Here is a 9,345-nt window from a genome sequence, read left to right as displayed (position 1 = left end):
CTCGTGTAACGGGGATCCTGGTTTCGTGCTCCCGGAGGCTCTTTGCCTGAAAATCCCCCTGTCACAGTGGAAAGGGCTTGTGCCACCTTTCTGACGATGCCCCCTGCTGAAATCTGCCTGAACGCCCCCACTTCCCCCGAGAAGTTAGCTGGGTTCCCTGAGCAGCTAACTACCCGGTCGGAGCTAACCAGACTGACTCAGGCTGAAGTGAGCTAGAGAGCTCTTGCAGCAGTGCGGAGTGAATGATGAGGCGCTTCTAGGGGTGATATCGATGGCTGAGGCATTATCTGTCGTGTGCTTTCTAGATATCGTGTGTGTTTAGCATGTGCTTTATAACAGCTTTGGGGTTTAGGAAGTAGGTTTTCACTGTACAGGGATATGCAGAGGCTGCTTTCCTCGGTTTTGTTTGATGGTTTCAAAAATTTGCTTGTTAGATCTAGCTAGATGTCAGCCTTTTTAGAAGGTCTCATCAGAGGCTTTTCTCTCCCAGAGCAGTATAGACCTACACACAGGTCATTGAGGTGACACCACTGAGGTTAAAATGTAAGCTATTGAGTACTTTTCCATGGCAATAGGATTTTGGTGCCTAGTGGGTGGTAATTATTCTTATATTTGCTGTTGTTTCTTTTATGACTTCATCAAAGGATCCCAACACTGTTAATCTTTATTGTTATGAGAGTTCTTCATATTTTCAGTACGCTCTAGAGGGCCCTCCTGAAGGGACTGGTAATGTAAGAAGGCAGAAGAATGTCATTTCGGAGTTTTTTTCTTTTGTGAATTAGCCTTAAACAGAAGAAAGTATTTCATTGAGATGCTATCTGGGTCTTCCTAGGACTTTCTTTTTTATTTTTGAGCAACTATGGAATTGTGTAAAATGAAAATATGAAACCTATTGAGTGTCAAGCCTCTAGGGAAGGTAGCCTCTAACGTTCCTAACGTGATAGTTGTGGATGCTGGGGAACTACAAGGCAATTTCTTTCATAGAAAATGTTGGATCTTTCTCATTAGCAGAACTAATTCTAAAGATTCTCTGTTTTTCTTCAAGGATCTACTTTTAAACTGTGAAGGAGCTGTCCTTCATGGTATTCCTTTTTTGGTTTCACAAATGTTGGTGCGTATAACCAGGAGCAAATATGGATAATTCATGCTTTGATTCCCTTCTTGTCTTTGCATATACAGGCATTTATTAAGCTTGGGGACTTGCCTGCTTAATACTGAGAATGAATGTGTGATGTTAAATATGATTCCAAAGACAAAGCCAAAAGAGCGTCACATTGCCTAGCGAGTGTGCGTGTGACTACATCAGCAAGACTTCTGCTTTTCCTCAAAATTAAGGTAGTGCCTGTTCTTTATTTCACATCACACAGGCAGTTCCTTTGATGTCACTATATCTTTTGGTATATGCCATATAAAAAGTGACAATACATGCATTTCAAACCCAGCCTAATTGGCTAGCTTTATAATGAACAGCCACTGCGTGGTTTCACTGTGTGGAAGTGAAATGATGCAGTCAAACAGAAGACTGTCAGAGTTGCAAGCGAGCTTACAATAATTTATCAGTGCCTTACAGAATAAACAGAAAAATAAAGAACTTGCTTCAGAGATTTTATTTTTTTATTATGTATATGTGTGTGTGTATATATATAAAATCTGTTATAAACAGATACGATCAACACTGTAAAAGGAGCTATTGTGTTACTTTTTTACAATCTGGCATTTGGAATGAATATTTTCAAGGCAACGGGCACAAACTGAAACACAGACAATTCCATCTGAACATGAGGAAATACTTTTTCACTGTGAGGGTGACAGAGCACTGGAACAGGTTGCGCAGAGAGGTTGTGGAGTCTCCTTCTCTGGAGATATTCAAAACATGCCTGGACGTGATCCTGTGCAACGTGCTCTAGGTGACCCTGTTTGAGCAGGGGGGCTGGACTAGATGATCTCCAGAGGTCCCTTCCAACCTCAGCGATTCTGTGATTCTGTGTGAAGGGCTGAGCATAGTACAGCCATGAGAAGTTTGATTATTTTTTGTTTAGCTAGCTTCCAGACACCAAACATTCAAGCTTAAACCCATTAGCTTATAGTATCAGCATAAATTCAGAGAGGTATAATTATGTTACAGATCAAGGATTGCATGGTGTCCAAAAAAAGTAAGTCTTTCTGAGGTGATTATTCCTGGAACTAGGAGCAAGGCATGGACGTTACTTGGTGTCTTCAGAGTCATATGGGCTCTGTGAATTTAAAGTTTAGTTTCAGAGCTGGCGCTACTGTGGTGGGCGGCTGTATCAGCCGGAGCAAGGAGGTGGCAGTAGCCCCCAGACGAGGACAAGGAGGCGGCAGCAGGAGTCCTGTGGTGGAAGGAGAAGCATAAGTACTGGGACAGGTATGGGAAGTGAGGAACAGGCTTCAGACTTGGAATATGTTGTTCTAACTCAGCAGTGTTTGCCCAAGGAAGACTGCCTCTGTTGGTACATCTGTCATTGCTGGCATATGTTGGGAAGAAGCAGTAGCTATCATGACCAAAGAAAATTAAAGGATTAGTTAGAAGAAAAGTCTTGAATAGAGTAAGAATGCAAGGCTTGATATGCAAGGAAGTGGCCTTTTTGTTTCACTTGCTCCCAGATTAGGCGGTATCTCAGTGTTTGAAGGATATATTGTAAGAGACAGTTTTCCAGGAACAGGAATTCCAGCTTGAAAGGTGCTGCATGCTTTTATTTTAAACTTCAGGACATGTTAAGCATCTTAAATAGTGCATTCATTCTTGCCATTGTGATATTTCTCTCAATGAGTTAAGAACTCCCCCCCTCTTCCCCCCCCCCCCCCGGTGGAATTTTTCATCATTTGCGTGTTGGTTTTGAGAGATGCATTCTGATCAAAAAGATCTCACTGGAAATGGACAAGAACAGCCTGTATCATGTGTTTATTCATCAGTATTTTCATGGCTGTGTTGTACCTTGCTGTGCTAAAAAAACAGAAATGTGGTCTTAGCTTTAAAGTTCTTAAAATGAAGATGCAATTCAAAGGTTCCAGCAACCAACTTTTGCATGAGGATCCCAGGGTTCTTTCCTTAAAAGTTCAGCACTAATGCCTCCAGCTCTTTTATATGCAATTTCCATGCTGGAAAGAAAACTGACTGCTTTATGATATGACCAAGAAGTAGGCCTGAAGAAAGTTCAAAACTTCTGCAGTCTGTGAGGACAGCTTCAACACTTATTTTGCTCGGGGACAATCTAAACCATGAAGGCTGGATAGAAGAGCTTTTAAAGCTAAGGACAAAGCCTCTTCACTTGAGGAACACAGTTCTGGAATTTAATAAGCTTAGATTTTGCTTTCAGCTAGCTTTCTGGAAGTAGATTTCCAGTATAGGCACTGCTACTGTCCTGGAAGCAGTCAAATAGGAAAATAATTAAAAAACAGAGGGGTTTTGTCTCTCAAAAGGAGATCTTGCAGGGAGCCTGAGGTGGTCTTATTGGTTCTAAGTCAAAGATACGAAATGTCTGATTCATTTCAAATGTGCTGTATGCTTATCAGATGATACAAATCTACCTTATATTGAGCCCATGAGTTAACATTTATTGAATGTATCTTATATAAAAGTCATCCAGTTTGATTAGAATACAAGATGGGAATCATCACTTCTTTAGCTAGCTTGTTCTTTTTTTAGTCTTGCCCCTGAGAAAAAGAGTCCTTATTTCTCATTTGAATTTTAGATTTAGGCAGACATTATACTGTATACCAAAGTAGTTTTGCAACTATAATTTTACTTAGTGCCAAATGATAGTGATAATGATAAAATGTTTCTATTACTGTATTGTGTTACCGGGAATGTTACTGTTGTGGCCCACTCCATTGTTATCCTGAATTAGTTTTACCTGCTTTCTCTCTCTCTTCCCTCTGTATATTTTTTTCAACACTTGCTTGTGATTCTGCTGTCCCTACAAGTGTTACCATAGGTCCTGCTCCTTGGCTTGCAGCACAGGCAGATTTCCAGTATGGCAAGCTCTCTTCCTCCTGACATCATAGCCACAGCAGATCTTTTTCTCCTCTTGATGCGGTCTGCATGTGTAGGAGCCCAGTCAGTCAGCTTAAGCTGACTGATATGTGCATGTAAGATGAAAGACTGCAATACCTATTACCTCCTGTTCCCCTCCCAGCTATTATTTGAAACCTGGACAGCTTCAGGTGTGTCTGATGCAACAAACAGCCTTGGTTCATTTTAAAAGAAGGATAGGAGGAAGAGAAAAGTTGCTGAGCTATTCCATGGTCCTGGCTCTCTACCGAACCAACAGTTACCTCTCCTGGAAAACAAACTACTGAATATCTACATATGCTGCTCTGTGTTGGTATTTGGTGCTCCCCAGCATCCTAGTAATCATCAACCACATAACTGTTTGTGGAAGCTGCCAGACCTTCTAGAACTACAGCCAAGAACCTGGAGAGACACTCTCAGCAACCTCCTTCTTCCTGCATGTTCCCTGTAGTCAGATCAGTGACATGGCTGCAATATGGAGATGCCATGTGTCAGACGTGGCACTTAGACTGTTTGCATGACCATGATGATAAAGCTTGTCCTTTGGGGACAAATACAGATTTGGTAATCCTGAGCAGTGGGGGTTGGGTGGGTTTTTTTTTTGTTTAGTTATTACACACAAGCACGTGCACACACGTGGTTTGTCAGGACTGCCACATTGTCAGAGGGAGGGTGTGAGTGGTTTCGAAGAGCAAAGGAAGTACCGTCCCATGTCCCTGTGAGGGACGTAGTTAAGGAAGGCACTGCCATATGTTGTTCCTGGTACAGACTTTATCTACCCAACAAGTAAGTGTTTTGTCTGATTCTTTTCAGTAACTGCCGGAATGGTATTGTACTTTTTAGAACGAGCCTAGTGGGCATTTAATTTAGCAGGTAAGGGGAAACTTTAAGAAGGGCCGCTGTGAAGATAGAACCCAGCTCGGAAAAGATTTGACCAGGAGGTGCTGGGGAACAAATGTGTAGCTTCTGCTCTGGGAGCCATGGCTAGATGACTGCCTGAGACATTCAAGGCCAGCGTGAGACAACAGAGGAGTATTTTTAGCAAAGGTGAAACAGGAAGGCATAACAAGGCTTTCAGGCATGGTTTAGGGCCTGGGAGTGGGGACTACTCTCAGGATGGAGAGACAGAAAAGCAGGCTAATGCATTCATCCATGTGACTTTCAGTTGACCACCAATTTTTTTGTTGCAGCAGCTGTCATCTTTGACAGTCATTTGAAATAATAACCATGTAATAAAGGCTGCTCCTGATTTGCTTCTGGAAAAGCCTCTAAGTAATTGCAAGTTATGTTCTTAAGACCTTGTGGATGCTCTTTTTCTGTGAAACGATCCTCTGCCATGACTTGAAACCTTATTAATATATGGCTTATAGTGTTCCTTTTATCATTACAGTGTAATACTGGGGTTCTAAATGTAACAAAGGATGAGCTGGGAAGGGGGAAACCCATACCCCAGTGGAACAGGGAGAGGGGAGTCTAGCCGTTTTTTTGCTCTGTAAAGGGAGGTAAGGAAGGAGTCCCACAGATCCATCCCGGAAAGTAATATGCCTTTTCTTGCAGGTTGTTTGAAGCCTCACTAACCAGATCAGAAAAGCAGCAATTACTACTAATTCTTTTGTTATTTCACTTTTGTGTTTCTTAAAAGGTATAAATGTGGTCAGTTATCTAGCTGCTGAACTAATCCTTCAATGCTTTTATTTGTGAGCCACATCCAAAACCGTCGCTTGGACCTTGTAATAGTGAAAGCAGTCAGTTTTCAAAACTAGTATGGGTAATTTTGCAAGGGTTATGAAGAGCAAGCTTCAGCTTTCATAATTTTTTTAATTCCTTAACGTTACTGAAATTACTTCACCTTTCCATTGTTAGTTGGATTGCTCTTGCTGCTACCTTTGGTATAAGGAACCTGTAGTATGCAAACACCACAAGTAATTTATTGAAACATCCACAGGGTTGTCTTCTGAAGCATTTTACTGAAGTCAGCTGTCTTGAGGGGGGTATAGCTTAGAAGTACAACAGGACAGTCCTGCACAGATATTTTCAGTACTGAACATTTTAAATATTAGTGTAAAATGCCAAAATATTAATACAGAATTGTAACTTATTAATTGCATGCAAGCTTTGAGGTTTTTGAAGAGTGTCAGCAGTACACGCATACATTCTTCAGCAGGAAGACAACTGTCAGCAGCAGGCAGAAATTACAAAGGTGTTAGTAGTAATATGTTCTTTTCAAATGTCTCAGAGCTCTGCTTATAGAAAGGTTCCCTTGCCAAGATTAAATCTGTACCATAGAGATGGAGAAATAACAATTTTTAGAACCTCGTGAAAATATTAAATGCAAAGTATTGAATACCCAGACTCAAAGTCTTTCTTAAATGGAATTGAAAAGCTCTCCCATAGCAACTAATGAAAATCTTTTTTTCTTTGGGATCAATTTCTTAATCACATAGTGATGTAATGGTACTGGCCATTCAATATATTACCTGTACCTGGAAAATTTAAGTACTGTTGCCAGCCAATTTGGAACTATTTGACTGTAGCGGGGATAAAATCAGCATAATGTTTTTCAGTATCTTGACGTGATCTGTTAGATTTTGTTGATTCATGTCAGCCTTTGTAAGCAATATCAAGAAGCTTGTCTGAAGCGAAAAAATCCAGTTGTAAGTTGCTTAAGAGGCTCTAAATTTAATATTGATAAAGTACTGACAGTTACAGTGCAAAAATAGATATTAATCTTTAAAATGGAAGAAACTCTTTCTTCTGACATTCTAAGAGAAAAGCAAATGCGATGCAAACAGCCACCGTTGTGCCATTTCACACCTTCATTCACATGGATGAACCAGCTGAGCATCTGTGCTTACTTTGGAACAACTTGCTTTCTTGCAACAGCAGAAAGAGCTAATTGCAAGCCACTGCGAAAGTTCAGACCTAACATAGACTAAGCTGTCAGTATATTCAATATAATAAGAGATGCCTTCACAGTTGTTGGATTTTTTGTTATACCCTCAAAGGTATTTTATAGCTGTGAAATTCATTCTGCTTTTCAGGCAGACACATCTGGTAAAATAAAAGACAGTCGAAACATCTCCAACAAAGAGTACGTTAATATAAATATTAGGGGTCTCCAAAACTGTGGACTTTGGGACTGAGGGGACTCCTTCCTAGTCCACCAGATTTGACTTTGGTATTCTCTAAGACCTAGAGGTTCCTTCCATCCCAGTTCTGTTGGTGAAAAGCAGCTTCTCTGGTTCCCAGATCCAGGCAGCAGCAAGGCTGAGCACTTATTTCAGAGTGTGCGCACGTGCTGTTGACATGGCTGGCTACCCAGGTCAACACAGACAGAAACCGGTGCCTTTACTGACACCCACATACGCACACCACTTGCATGAACATGAGCAGCACAGTGGCCTGATACTGTTACCAGTGTTGAAGTCCTCTGGGGGAATGAATGTGTGCACGTGCATGCGCTCACGCTTACACTCGCGCTCTATGGGTCGCACCAGTAGCTGCCCTGTAGATCTCCTGTCTCCCCCAGCTGCTTACACCTGGATCTACAAGCCCCTGAGGTTCATGGTCCCACTTTCGTTGCTGGCGGTCTGACTTCTTGTCATCTTGCATACGTATACCCCCAATCTTTGGGTCACTCCAGTAGCTGGTATTAGCTGCTCAGCCTTTCCAGGAGTTGGCCCCTAGACCTCCTGTTTCCCCCAGCTGCTGGCATCTGGACCTGTGAGGTTTGCAGTCCCGCTCCAGTGGGTCCAACGTGCTTGCTGGTACTCAGACCTCTTCTCCTGCTTGATGGCTAGTCCAGCTTGAAGTTTGCTTCACGCACACAATCAGAATGGAGAGTACATCCACACAGAAGATAGTTAGAAATGGGATTTAATGAGACTGTGAGATAGACTGTGGTGGTCAGTGCCAGGCTCCAACCAGTGTACTGGCCAACTCCCTGTTTATACTCACCCAGCCCCTTTATCTGCTTTCTCCTCTGTTTTCCCATGCTTCCTCCCCAATCCATGCTGATCCCTCCTTTTCCCCACCTTTGATCCTGCCCCTAACCACCCCACGATAATTCTTGTAGGTTCCCACCATACCCCTGAAACATCAGTATCTGAACTTCAGGATCATTCAGAAGCAAAAAGTAGAAACGACTCTTGCACGTTTATAGCTTGGCTGTAGCTCTCTGCTGTCTTTATTGCAGTGGCTGATACTACTTGCAGCATGTCTAGGGTTTGACCTAGTATTTCTTCATGGAGAAACCAGAGCAAAACTTTGCTCAGCTGCTGAGACAAAGCTGACAGTATGTGTCTGACAGCGGTCAAGTGTGTACCAAAGAACAGTATGAAAGTGATTGAAGAAATAGGACTGAACCTTTCTCTTCCACATGCTGAATTATAGTTTAATTCACTAAACTGTTAAAGTTAGTCAAACTAGCCATTCTTAATTTTAGCGGCAAATTAATTAGTGTTGCAGTTGTATATATGAATTTGAGATCTAAAATTCAGTTATGGTGTTTATGGGAGAAATATAATTATCTTCTTAGCATGGAAAATATAACTATGCTTTATGTGCAACTTGTAAGGATGAGTGCAAGTTAGTTCAAGGCTGCGTATATTTCATTTTTTTCCCTTTGACCTGAAATTGCTTTTGTAACAAATCTTTCTTTTGCATTTTGGAAATAGTTCATAGTTTCTGTACTGCTATCACTAGCACTATATCTCTCTATAACATGTAGTGGATTATTTATATATGCTCCTGTGGTGACATAGTGGATGATGATACAAAGCTCTTATAAGAGTATAGTTACAAATTTATGCAATTCTGATGAATTTTTCAATAATTCGATTGATTACCTCTTAGCGGTAAGAAACTGAATCACCTGGTATAACTGATCAAATCATTAATGTCTTGCTAAATAAATTTTTATTTTAAGCCAGGGTAATAGTTTGAGACATTCAGTGCCACTGCTTTTGATATTGCTACTGTGAAAGTGTTGCTGCTTGTCACAATTTTAGACATTGGTCCTTGATATGTTTTCACTGTAAATGGTCCTTTAATGCATGGTATTCGCCCCACCTCCAGTGCTGGTGCCTCAGAGTGACTTGCAGTGTTTATCATTTTGCTGTTTGCATAACTTTTTAATCTCCTGAATTTTGTTTGCACTTATGTTGCTTCTGTTCTTCCTACAGCCTTTCTAGGCTATTGACAGTCTGTCAATTTTTTGTTTGGTTTTTTTTTTTAAGTATGTCTCTCTCTCATCAGTTCCATTCCATTTTTAAGGATAAAACCTCTATAGCGTTACTCCTCTGTGTTCTGTA

At 41.2% G+C, this 9,345-nt stretch overlaps 1 protein-coding gene across 3 annotated transcripts in view; it reads left to right on the top strand.

The window, feature by feature from the left end:
* The window catches only part of PUF60 (poly(U) binding splicing factor 60), a 32,937-nt gene that overhangs the window by 454 nt on the left and 23,138 nt on the right, over positions 1-9,345 (top strand). The window lies entirely within an intron of this gene.

The sequence above is a fragment of the Apteryx rowi genome, unplaced genomic scaffold, assembly GCF_003343035.1.
Source record: "Apteryx rowi isolate R43461 unplaced genomic scaffold, aptRow1 scaffold_766, whole genome shotgun sequence".
NCBI classification, from domain to species: Eukaryota; Metazoa; Chordata; class Aves; order Apterygiformes; family Apterygidae; genus Apteryx; species Apteryx rowi.
Note: the sequence above shows the minus strand (reverse complement) of the source record. Positions and strands in the feature narration are given on the sequence as shown.